Genomic DNA, 12,500 nt, shown 5'->3' with positions numbered 1-12,500 from the left:
AAAAATTATTTCATGAAAATGCATAAGAATGTTATAGTTTAAAAAGCATAATTTAGTAATGTTTAGGTCTGATAACATTGCAGTATTTTGAGCTTCCAATTTGACAGCAGTACGTCATAGCGTAATTGATTGGAGGTAATTAGTTTAGTTTGGAAGTCAGAGACGTTGGAAGCAACACAGTTTTTTGACCGGGCTTGCCATGCTTATGTATAACTTGTGTTTTATAAGTAAACATTTGGATGCCTGGATAACGTGGAGAACGTGGCTAGCTTGCTACTCGACGAGGAAAGGACAAGAACTTACCCAAAGAAGCTAGCACTGAAACGGTTAATCAGGCAAGGCATTCTCCAAGATACGGTATCGAAAACTACTTTTTATCTATGTGAATTGTCAAGGAAAGACGTGACTCAGATGCATGAAGATAATTAGTGATTTCGGAAGAAAACGAAAGTAAATTGTAACTGCTCCTTGTTAGAAATTGCCAGCTTTGAACTTCTCCCTGCAAAACGTATGCTGATAGCAAGCTTGGATTCAGTCAGTGTGGAGTTTTGGCGATCTTTAAGAAGTTGTTTTGCACTCGGTTTATTAAGACAAGTGCCTTTAAAGAAAGTGCTTGAAACGTTTGCATAAAACTAGAGCATTAACTCTGCAAGTTATACGATGGCTGAGGAAGATGAACATAGATGTATTGAGGATACAATGGAACAGGGATGGAACAATGAAAGTCAGTGATGCTGCACATGTTCGCCCATGTGGATCACAAGTAAGTCGCACCTCAGTTGGGTCACGAGTATCATCAACAAGAGCTAGACAGGAAGCGGAACATGCAGCCCTGCTCGAACGTGCTGCAGCGCTAAAGAAAATGCAACAGCTTGAGTTTGAAACAACTAGAATCAAAGCTGAAAAGGAAGAGTTAGAGCTGGAAACTGTGTTAGCTGAGAGCAAAGCGAAATGAAGGGGCTTAAAGAAGATGGTACTTGCGGCAGCGCAAAAGCCACAAAGTGGAAACGTGAGGAAGGAAAGAATTAGCATTTCCCACAACAAGCTAACGCTAATATTCATGTTCAACCGCAAACGAGGCACTCCCGAGTACAACTTCAGTCTCAACCAGTTTCCAATTACGTGCCCACGCTCAAGCTAACAGAGGTGACGACATCTGTGCAGTTATGCAAAAACAGAATGTAATCACTGAGTTACCTTTAAAACAACAACAGCTATCTCAGCTACCAACAAAAGCCATTCCTGTGTTCAAGGGTGATGCGCTACAATACAAATCCTTCATTAGGGCGTTTAAGCACACAATAGAGCAGAAAACCACCAATGATCAAGATAAATTGTACTTCCTGGAACAATTTACGGCTGGTGAGCCTCAAGACAGCTGCTGTGCTCATATGACACTTAGCAGAGGCTACTGCGAGGCGAAGCGACTACTTCACAAGCACTATGGGGATGAATTACGGATCGCCAGCGCGGACATTGACAAAGCACTCAAGTGGCCTCAAGTGAAGTCTGATGATGGGAAGGCATTGAGCGCCTATGCAATGTTTTTGATTGGATGTCGCAATACACAACGACGTTCTGTACAGAAGACCTGCAAAGGAAATTGAAACCGACATGAATACTTCTCAGGACCATGGGTCAAGACAAACCTGGAGAACAGAAGCTCATGCACAGTTTCGTCATATCAGACCTGGAAGTGTGCGGGCTGGAAGACACCAAATTCATTGAGCTACCAAAGGTGTTCACTCATAGCAACATACCTGTTCATACTGAGAACATACCTAAACAGTCAGATATCCAAAGGTGGCCTTATCTACCTGAAGTACGCTTGCCAGAGATCGAAGCAGATGTAGGGCTGCTTATTGGAGCTAACTGTTCAAGAGCAATCATCATGGGGTGTATCACCCAAAGAAAAGAAAGCTGCGGGTGGTCTTCGACTGCACAGCTTCGTTTCAGGATAGGTCTCTGAATAGTGAGCTGCTCCAAGGACCCGACCTAACCAACCCGTTAGTTGGTGTCCTTTTAAGATTTCGTGAGGAGCCAATAGCTATAATGGCAGAAATCGAGTCGATGTTTTATCAGGTCAAGGTGCCGGAACATGATGCAGACCTACTCTGTTTTCTTTGGTGGCCCAACGGCAAGTTGAACAAGCCTATGGAGGAATTCCGAATGACCGGGCACCTCTTCGGAGCCACTTCCTCACCAAGTGTTGCCTCATACGCACTGAAAAGAACTGCTGAAGATCACAAGGCTGATGCATCTCCAGAAGCTGTCCATACAGTCCTGCGCAACTTCTACGTAGATGACTGTCTGAAGAGTGTAGCTATAGAAGACGATGCAGTGACCTTGGCTAGAGATCTTCGTAACCTGTGTGCCAGCGGAGGCTTTGCTTTAACAAAGTGGATTGTCCTTATAGGACAATAAAGACTCTATACTCTATGAGCAATAGCAGGAAGGTGTTAATGTCAATCCCTGAAGTACATAGAGCCAGTGAAGTGAAACACCTGGATCTAAGACATGATGCTTTGCCAGTCGAGAGGACCCTCGGTGTACAGTGGGATACAGAGACTGATACTTTCACCTACAGTATGAAGCTGCAAGACAAACCGATGACCAGAAGAGGCATTTTATCAGTCGTGAATTCCATCTACGACCCCCTTGACTTTCTGGCTCCGGTCATCTTGCCTGCCAAACTCCTGCTGAAAGATCTCTGTAAAGAACAATACAGATGGGACGAGAACATTGGCGAAAAACACACTGAAGATTGGAAAAGATGGATCGAAGATGTCAGTCATCTCTCTACATTCCATGTGAGCAGGTGTTTGAAGCCTACAGATTTTGGATGCACTGCAGCAGCACAGTTACATCATTTTTCAGATGCTTCAGAGTACGCGTATGGGACTGTGTCTTATCTGCTGCTAGATAATAGCCAAGGTGAGAAGCATTGTGCTTTCCTCATGGGGAAATCAAGAGTGACCCCACTCAAACTGGTCACAATCCCCAGGCTTGAGTTGACCGCAGCAGTTGTTGCTGTTAAAATAGACAAGATGTTACATCAAGAGCTTCAAGTTCCACTGCAACGATCTGTTTTCTGGACAGATAGCATTACAGTGCTCAGATGCATTGACAGTGAAACAGCTCGTTTCAAGACCTTCATTGCGAACCGAATCTCGTTGATCCGAGAAGCAACCAAGCCATCGCAATGGAAGTACATCAGAACAACAGAAAATCCTGCAGATCAAGCCAGCAGGGGCCTGAAAGTGAAGAGTTTGGTGCAAGGAGGAACATGGATCAGTGGACCGGTCTTTTTGCTGAACAACGAATGTGACTGGCCGGAACAGCCTGTGCGAAGGAAAGAAAGCCTTCCAAATGATCCGGAAGTCAAGAATGGAGCTACAGTCAACATTATCAAGGTTGAAGAAAACATGGAACCAATTAACAAGCTGATCAACTATTACTCGGACTGGCATAAACTAAAAAGATCAGTGGCCTGGATTTTAAAGGTGATGGAAACTGAAAGAGGAAAGAAATGAAATATCAAGAATGATCCACAGAAAAGAAATCACTTACCTTGGACTATCTGGTTGCTGCAGAATCGAAAATAATCCAATTCAGTCAAAGACAACAGTTTGGAGAAGAAATCAAAGTACCGAAGAAAGGAAAACAGCTCAGTCGCAGCAGTCAGCTGTTCAGATTGGATCCGATTCTTGAAGATTGGATCCTGCTTCCCACCAAGGCGGGATTTGGGAAAGGCAAATTCGGACGGTGCGAAGAATCCTTAACTCCCTTTTTGAAAGAGCAAGCAGGGAACGATGATTGTCTTCTGACAATAATGTGCGAAGTCGAAAGCATCATCAACGGCAGGCCGTTTACAACTGTCTGATGATGTGAACGATGTAGAGGCTCTAACACCCAATCACTTATTGCTGCTGAAATCTCAACCCAACATGCCTCCAGGGATTTTCAGCAAAGACGACATGTACACAAGAAAGAGATGGAAGCAAGTTCAATATCTTATGGATTTATTTTGGACTAGATGGACGCGGGAATATCTTCCACTTCTTCAGGAGCGCCAGAAATGGCTGAATCCAAGAAGAAACTTCACAACGGGAGATGTTGTGCTACTAGTGGATGGTTCTTCCCCACGGAACTCTTGGCTCATGGGAAAAAAGTAGTTGAAACATTGCCGGACTCCAGTGGAACAGTACGAAGAGTGAAGATAAAGACCAAGACCAGCACTCTGGAAAAGCCTGTAAACAAACTGTGCTTGTTGGAAGAAGTGACGTCAGAAGAATGAAGAGAGAAGAAACAAGTTGATAGTTTATGGACGTTTAGAAATTATTTGGCTCTCAGTGTTTAAGTTTATAATTGCTTAGTCTTCCTGCCTAACCAAGGGGCCGGGTAATGTAAGAGCCAAATAGGGACTAGTTTATTTGGAATTATAATTTATAATTTAGTTTAAAAACAGTTAAAATGGTAAAAAAATATTAAGAATGTAATAGTTTAAAATGCATAATTTAGTAATGTTTAGGTCTGATAACATTGCAGTATTTTGAGCTTCCAATTAGACAGCAGTACGTCATAGCGTAATTGATTGGACGTAATTAGTTTAGTTTGGAAGTCAGAGACGTTGGAAGCAATACAGTTTTTTGACCGGGCTTGCCATGCTTATGTATAACTTGTGTTTTATAAGTAAACATTTCAAAAGAATACTATTTGGTTTGCTCGCGTTTCAAATACTGGTTGTAGACTGACTTCAAAAGGTGGTACAGAACAATTAGAACCAACAAGGTGCCACTACACCTACATGTGATTCTATAACCTGGACGGCAGCCGCGCCCTACTGGTTAGCGCTTCGGACTTGTTACCGGAGGGTTGCCGGTTCGAACCCCGACCAGTAGGAACGGCTGAAGTGCCCTTGAGCAAGGCACCTAACCCTTCACTGCTCCCCAAGTGCCGCTGTTGTTGCAGGCAGCTCACTGCGTTTGGATTAGTGTGTGCTTCACCTCACTGTGTGTTTCACTAATTCACGGATTGGGATAAATTATAAGTTATGAGTCATAAAAATAATATTTTAACAATATTCGGGTCATTTGCGGGCGGGTCAATTAAAATATTAAAATATAATATAATTAAATAAATACTTGAAGTATCACGAGAAGGCTAGCATCAATATTTAACTCATAATTGCTTTTCAAAGATATCATTGGTTGAAGCATAGCATACTTGCCACATGGGTGGAGACTGTAGAGGTGGAGACTGTAGAGGTGGAGACTGTAGAGATGGAGACTGTAGAGATGGAGACTGTAGAGGTGGAGACTGCAGAGGTGGAGACTGTAGAGATGGAGACTGTAGAGAAGCTGAAGACGCGAGAAGTTGAATAATAAAGACACGCCTCCAGGAAAAGCCATATATGGGACATATTTGGAAAGGTTCTTATAGAAAATGACAGTAGTGCAAGTTATGTTCTATGTACTTCTTGCAAAGCCATTTAAAAGTATGACAGCCACAAAACAGGCACGACCAACATACAGTAACTCGTCTCAAACGCGGCACTGGTAGACTATCCTTCCCAGCCAAACCAGACCTCAAGCAAGCAATAGATAGCTTTATATACTGACCTGGACCAGCATTTTTAGACTATACAAGACCTAATGACAACAAGTTGCTCAGTAAAATAATGCTGATACTTTGCCACCTGCCCACGTCAATCTTTTAGCCTACAGCCGTGAGCAGGCGCCTGCAGGAATAAATGTTATGGTGGGCTACACAGACTACACAGCCATATCTACCGGTATGTATAGGTTTGCGCATGCATAAAAGTTACCTTAGTTCATTGTGTCTGTGACTTTAAACAATGTATGTGCTTCAGTAAAGCTTTGTGCTTCATTCAGCATTATAAACCAGTCCTTATGCTAACATTTTGACCAGCAATGTATCTGAAGAAATGGCCTACTGTCACACTGCATGGTAGGCTAACCAAAAGCACACATTTTGTAAATAAGCGGGTCAGATCGCAGGTGTAGTATATTGATCAGTATATTGATCAGCAGGTGTAGGCAGGTGGAGTATATTGATCTGTAATCAGAATGATCTTGTATTTTGTGTACACACACGATCATTCTGATTACAGATTAATATGTACTGTATCTCTAGTGGCTCTAGATTTGGTTGGAGGGGGTGGTATATGGATGTTTAGTTGGTGAGTGTGGTTTAATATCCCACATTGGTTAGAGTGGTTAGTGTGTGTCTGTCTGTGGTGGTTAGTTGAATGTGTCAGTGCTGGTCTTACCTGTGATTAGTTGGATGTGTCAGTTCTGACCTGTAACTGGTTGGATGTGTCAGGTCTGACCTGTGATTGGCAGAATGTGTTAGAGCTTACATGTGATTGGTTGGAGGTAGATTTTTTAATTGATGTTGTGTGTGTGTGTATCCGTTTATGTGTGTGATTATATGTAAGGTGGAGGAATCCCTGATTAACCGATACATAGTTAATACTTTAGACAGGCTGTGTCCGCGGGTAGTGTGTGTGTGTGTGTGTGTGTGTGTGTGTGTGTGTGTGTGTGATTATGACACCTTAGGGTTTTGGGCTCCATAGCAACTGGAGGCATTCCCGTGTGTCAGATGTTCTGCTATTCTCACCCTCACACACACACACACACACACACACACACACACACACACACACACACACACACACATATATATATATATATATGTATACTATATATACTTATACACACACACAGCTCCCACTCAACCTCCGCATGTGATTTGACACAGCATGGAGCCAATTAGGCTTAGGGAAATGAGAGGGTGAACAGAGAGAAAGGGAGAGATAGAGAGAGACAGAGAGAGAGAGAGAGAGAGGGAGAGAGAGAGAGAGAGACAGAGAGAGGGAGAGAGAAAGAGAGAGAGACAGAGGCAGTTAAAGAGAGAGAGACAGAGAGAGGGAGAGAGAGAGAGAGAGAGAGACAGAGAGAGGGAGAGAGAAAGAGAGAGAGACAGAGGCAGTTAAAGAGAGAGAGACAGTGACAAAGGAGGGAATGATAAAGATGAGAGACGAACAAACAGAAATAGAATACAGAACTAAGGAAGTGATGGATGGAAAGAGACAAAGAGGAAGAGTGGGAGAGAGAAGGAGGGAGATATAGTGAGAAGGAGGGAGATATAGAGAGAAAGAGGGAGATATAGAGAGAAAGAGGGAGATATAGTGAGAAGGAGGGAGATATAGTGAGAAAGAGGGAGATATAGTGAGAAGGAGGGAGATATAGTGAGAAAGAGGGAGATATAGTGAGAAAGAGAGAGATACAGAGAGAAAGAGGGAGATATAGAGAGAAAGAGAGAGATACAGAGAGAAAGAGGGAGATATAGTGAGAAAGAGGGAGATATAGTGAGAAAGAGGGAGATATATAGAGAAAGAGGGAGATATAGTGAGAAAGAGGGAGATATAGTGAGAAAGAGGGAGATATATAGAGAAAGAGGAAAGAGTGAGGTGTTGATAATCAGCCGGGGCAGCTGACATATAGATGTGTATTTGTGTGTGTTTGTATGAAGATGTGTATTTGTGTGTGTGTATGTATGAATAAGTGTGTGTGTGTGTGTAAGTGTTTGTATGTATGGGGCAGCCGTGGCCTACTGGTTAGCGCTTCGGACTTGTAACCGGAGGGTTGCCGGTTCGAACCCCGATCAGTAGGCACGGCTGAAGTGCCCTTGAGCAAGGCACCTAACCCCTCACTGCTCCCCGAGCACCGCTGTTGATGCAGGCAGCTCACTGTGCCGGGATTAGAGTGTGCTTCACCTCACTGTGTGTTCACTGTGTGCTGAGTGTGTTTCACTAATTCACGGATTGGGATAAATGCAGAGACCAAATTTCCCTCACGGGATCAAAAGAGTATATATACTTATATTATATATATATACTGCAAATGTATTAAGAGGAAACCCCTTGAGATGTAACATCTCGTTTTCGAGGGGACCTCAAGAAAGAAAAACATACATTACAAACATACATACATACATACAGACAAACAAAAGACAAAAGCTCTCCCTCACACCAAAACCAGCCATACCCTCCCAATTTCAAACCATTAGGTATTCAACAGTTAAGGTCATTCATGAAGACCTACACATATGTACACATATACACACATATAGACATACACACATATACATGCAAGGGCGCAGGAAGGGGGGTGCTGAGCGTGCTGCAGCACCCCCTGCTGGCAGAAGATAGATTTTTAAAAATGATTATATATATTTTTAAATAATTACTAATTCGCTGTCTGACATTATTTATATTTTTGTATGTGAAATGATGAGTAGTCAAATAGCAAAAAAGAGTTATGGATAGGTTCAAATATAGGCTACTAAAAATTAACAGTTATAGAGATCAACGTGAACGTGAGTCAGTTAGCCTACTGTAAGAACCGTGGTTCATCTATGTGATAGCGATCAAGTGTGTAGGCCTACGGTTGATATAGGCCTACATATTCTATGCGATTTACACATTCAAAAATATATAAGGATAAGCTGAAAGAACCTTTAATTGCGTTTTACAGTTTTGCAAAATTAATAAATGTATAGCTAGTGCAATCATTTCACTATCCTAGTCACTAAGATAGAAATTATTAGGACACGTACTTGCTGTGGAGACGACACACTTTAGGCTATTCAGAAATTATTTGCGAGATCATTGCAGCCTGATTATTAGCCTATATTTAAAGCCTAACATCTCTGGTGTGGTTTTGACAATCAGAAAAGTAATTTTCCTTAGCTATAGGCTACTGAAATAGGCTGATGATGTCAAGTGCGCTTCTGTGGGGTTAAGGCCCATTCACACCAAGAACGATAACGATAGCTATAAATAAATATTGTTGTCGTTAATAGATATGACGACGTTCACACATAAACTATAACGATCTATAACGGAAGAAATCGTCGGACATCCATTATTTTTGTTATTCAGCACCCCTGGTCAAAAATAGGTTCCCACGCGCCTGTATACATATACATACACAAATATATACACATACATACACATAAAAGAAATTATCAGGCAAAAGGAAAACAGTTGCAGCTTGTACGTAGATAATTAAGAAGAGACATCTTAAACTGGTGAAAAGAGGAGATGGATCTAAGAGACCCAGGTAAACTATTCCAATCAGAAGGGGCTTTAAATTTAAAAGCTCTCCTCCCAATTTCTTTGGATATACAGTATGTGGTACAAAGATGAAAAGATGGTCAGAGTTCCTTAGGTTATAGGATGATTAATAAAGAATCAAGTGTTGTTTCAGATAGGATGGGTAGTTTGAAGAAATACATTTGTGAACAAACTGCAACCAGTGAGACTGCCGTCTCGCATTTAGTGAAAGAAGATTCAGTGACAGATACATTTGACAGTGATGAGTTCTAAATGGACACCTTAGAACAAATCTGCAGAGACTATTATAAATCACATCCAAAAGTTTGAGATTGGTTTTGCTTGTGTTCTGATAAACAACATCCGCATAGTCAATTATAGGCAGTAATAGTTGAGTAATAGTTTTTACCACTGGTAACACTTTATTTTAATGTGTCGCTGTTACAGTGTACCTACCTAATTAGGTACAGTGGTACAACCTGTGTAACAACATGTACTATCAGGTACTATCATTGTACTTGCATTATGTATTTGTGGGTACCTACATATAGTTGTTACATTGTAATACTGAGTGCTTTTACAAAACTTTGCCAATTTGTCTAAATTTTCATCAGAGGCAAAGAGCTGACCTGAAACCTGCTGGATGGGGTAAATCTGGTCATGATAGATTTGATATACAAACCATTCTTAGCTCCAACCTGTGCTGCTACAACCTTGTTACTCTTTGATACAGTGGAATAAACCTATTAAGTGTACTGTCACAGTGAATTTGTTCCGGCCAGGGAAAAAGTTCCGGATGACGCAACAATACCGTTCTAATCAGCTGTCTGATATGGTGTACGCTCGTGAATATGCAGTACCAGTTAATTACTTACATGTACAGTGTACAAATGACATGTATGTTGTGTTGTGTCTTCGATGTCTTACTATTTTGATACAGTGGAATAAACCCATTAAAATAAAGTATACCAGTTAAGTACTTACATTACCAGTTAAGTACATACATATTATATACATCCTGTCAATGATGTCATGCATCCTGTAATTGATGTGTTGAAACATGTCTGCTGTTACACCACACAGTACATGTGAATTAGTAGACCTGTTCCAAGACATCGAAGACATAACATACATGTCATATGTACATGTAAGTAATTAACTGGTACACTTAATAGGTTTATTCCACTGTATCAAAGAGTAACAAGGTTGTAGCAGCACAGCTGTTACATGTACACTGAAGACAATGAGGCCTTGACTGGAGCTAAGAATGATTTGTATATCAAATCTATCATGACCAGATTTACCCCATCCAGCAGGTCTCAGGTCAGCTCTTTGCCTCTGATGAAAATTTAGACACATTTTTGTAAAGTTTTGTAAAAGCACTCAGTATTACAATGTAACAACTATATGTAGGTACCCACAAATACATAATGCAAGTACAATGATAGTACCTGATAGTACATGTTGTTACACAGGTTGTACCACTGTACCTAATTAAGTAGGTACACTGTAACAGCGACACATTAAAATAAAGTGTTACCACTTCTTTTTATTCAACAGAAGCAGATTAGAAGAAAACCATGTTTGAATACGATGAGAGGAAGAAAGACAGCAAATGTGTGTGTGTGTGTGTGTGTGTGTGTGTGTTAGAGTGAGCTTTTTGTTTGCTATAAATGACAGATCTGTGGTTGTGTTCAATAGACCATGCATACACGTATGCACGTTCACACGTGCACACGCATACACACACACACACACACACGCACATACACACACACACACACACACATACACACATACACACACGCACACACACACACACACACACGCATATACTGTACACACACACACACACACACACACATACACACACACAGGTATCGGAGGCTCAGAGACAGGAATCAATACCTCCATCAGTAGGAGTTCAACCTCTGCCCTGCCCTTTTCTACCCCCCCCCCACACACACACACACTCCCCCACACACCCCCCCTCCCCACACACACACACACTCCCCCACACACACACACCCCCCCCCACACACACACACACTCCCCCACACACACACACTCCCCCCCCCCCCACACACACACTCCCCCCCCCCCCCCCATCTCTTTCTCTTGTTGGCCCCAGTTTGATGGCGAAAGTGTTTGGAGAATTATGGTTTTGGAGAACCTTGAGAACCTTGGAGAACCTTGCTTTTGATGCCAGTGTGGCTGTGGATTTGGCCGAAACTGACAGGACGCAGGCTTATGCAGAGGACAGGACATCTGACAGGACGCAGGCTTATGCAGAGGACAGGACACCTGACAGGACGCAGGCTTATGCAGAGGACAGGACACCTGACATGACGCAGGCTTATGCAGAAAGGACACCTGACAAGACAGTACAGTAGTATCAACCAACTTTATTATCATTCAGTTATGTAGACACTGCATCAGGCAAGCACTTCCTACACTCTCACACACACACACACACACACACACACACACACACATACTCATTACGTTATGCAGGTATGGCATCAGGCAAGCACTTCCTACACTCACACACACACACATACACATACTCATTACGTTATGCAGATATGGCATCAGGCAAGCACTGAAGCTTTTTGGGATTCTTTCTCGCATGCAAAAGTGTTGTCACAATACCTAAATTATGGTATTGGTTCCAATCTAAGTATAAGTATATATGCTCTTTTGATGAGCATATATACTTGAATTTCCTGAATATATATTTTTGAATATTCCTGAATTTCCCCTCGGGGATCAATAAAGTATCTATCTATCTATCTATCTATCTATCTATCGATCCCGTGAGGGAAATTTGGTCTCTGTATTTATCCCAATCCGTGAATTAGTGAAACACACACAGCACACAGTGAACACACAGTGAGGTGAAGCACACACTAATACCGGCGCAGTGAGCTGCCTGCTTCAACAGCGGCACTCGGGGAGCAGTGAGGGGTCAGGTGCCTTGCTCAAGAGCACTTCAGCCGTGCCTACTGGTCGGGGCTCGAACCGGCAACCCTGCGTTTACAAGTCCAGAGTGCCAGGTGGGCCACGGCTGCCCCAATACTGATCTCAATACCGATACTGAAACAATCTCAATACTTAAATTATGGTATTGGTTCCAATCTCAATACCGATACTGAAACGATCTCAATACTTAAATTATGGTATTGGTTCCAATCTCAATAACGAAACAGAAACGATACCACAGAATCAGCCATAGTCTAAATGACCGAACATAGAATTGTATATTCTTTTCTTTTCTCTATCCTGGAAAAGAAGAAAACATCAAGCTTGATTTAAGCAAATTTGTCTCGATAAGACATCTTAAAAATAAGTCAAACTC

The 12,500-nt window shown here is 42.0% G+C and overlaps 1 protein-coding gene across 2 annotated transcripts in view; it reads left to right on the top strand.

Annotated features, from left to right (window-relative positions):
- Nucleotides 1-12,500, top strand: part of LOC121683336 (cGMP-dependent 3',5'-cyclic phosphodiesterase) — a 145,113-nt gene that overhangs the window by 30,400 nt on the left and 102,213 nt on the right. The gene's annotated exons all lie outside the window — the stretch shown is intronic.

This window comes from Alosa sapidissima, chromosome 15, assembly GCF_018492685.1.
Source record: "Alosa sapidissima isolate fAloSap1 chromosome 15, fAloSap1.pri, whole genome shotgun sequence".
In the NCBI taxonomy this organism is placed as follows: domain Eukaryota; kingdom Metazoa; phylum Chordata; class Actinopteri; order Clupeiformes; family Clupeidae; genus Alosa; species Alosa sapidissima.
Note: the sequence above shows the minus strand (reverse complement) of the source record. Positions and strands in the feature narration are given on the sequence as shown.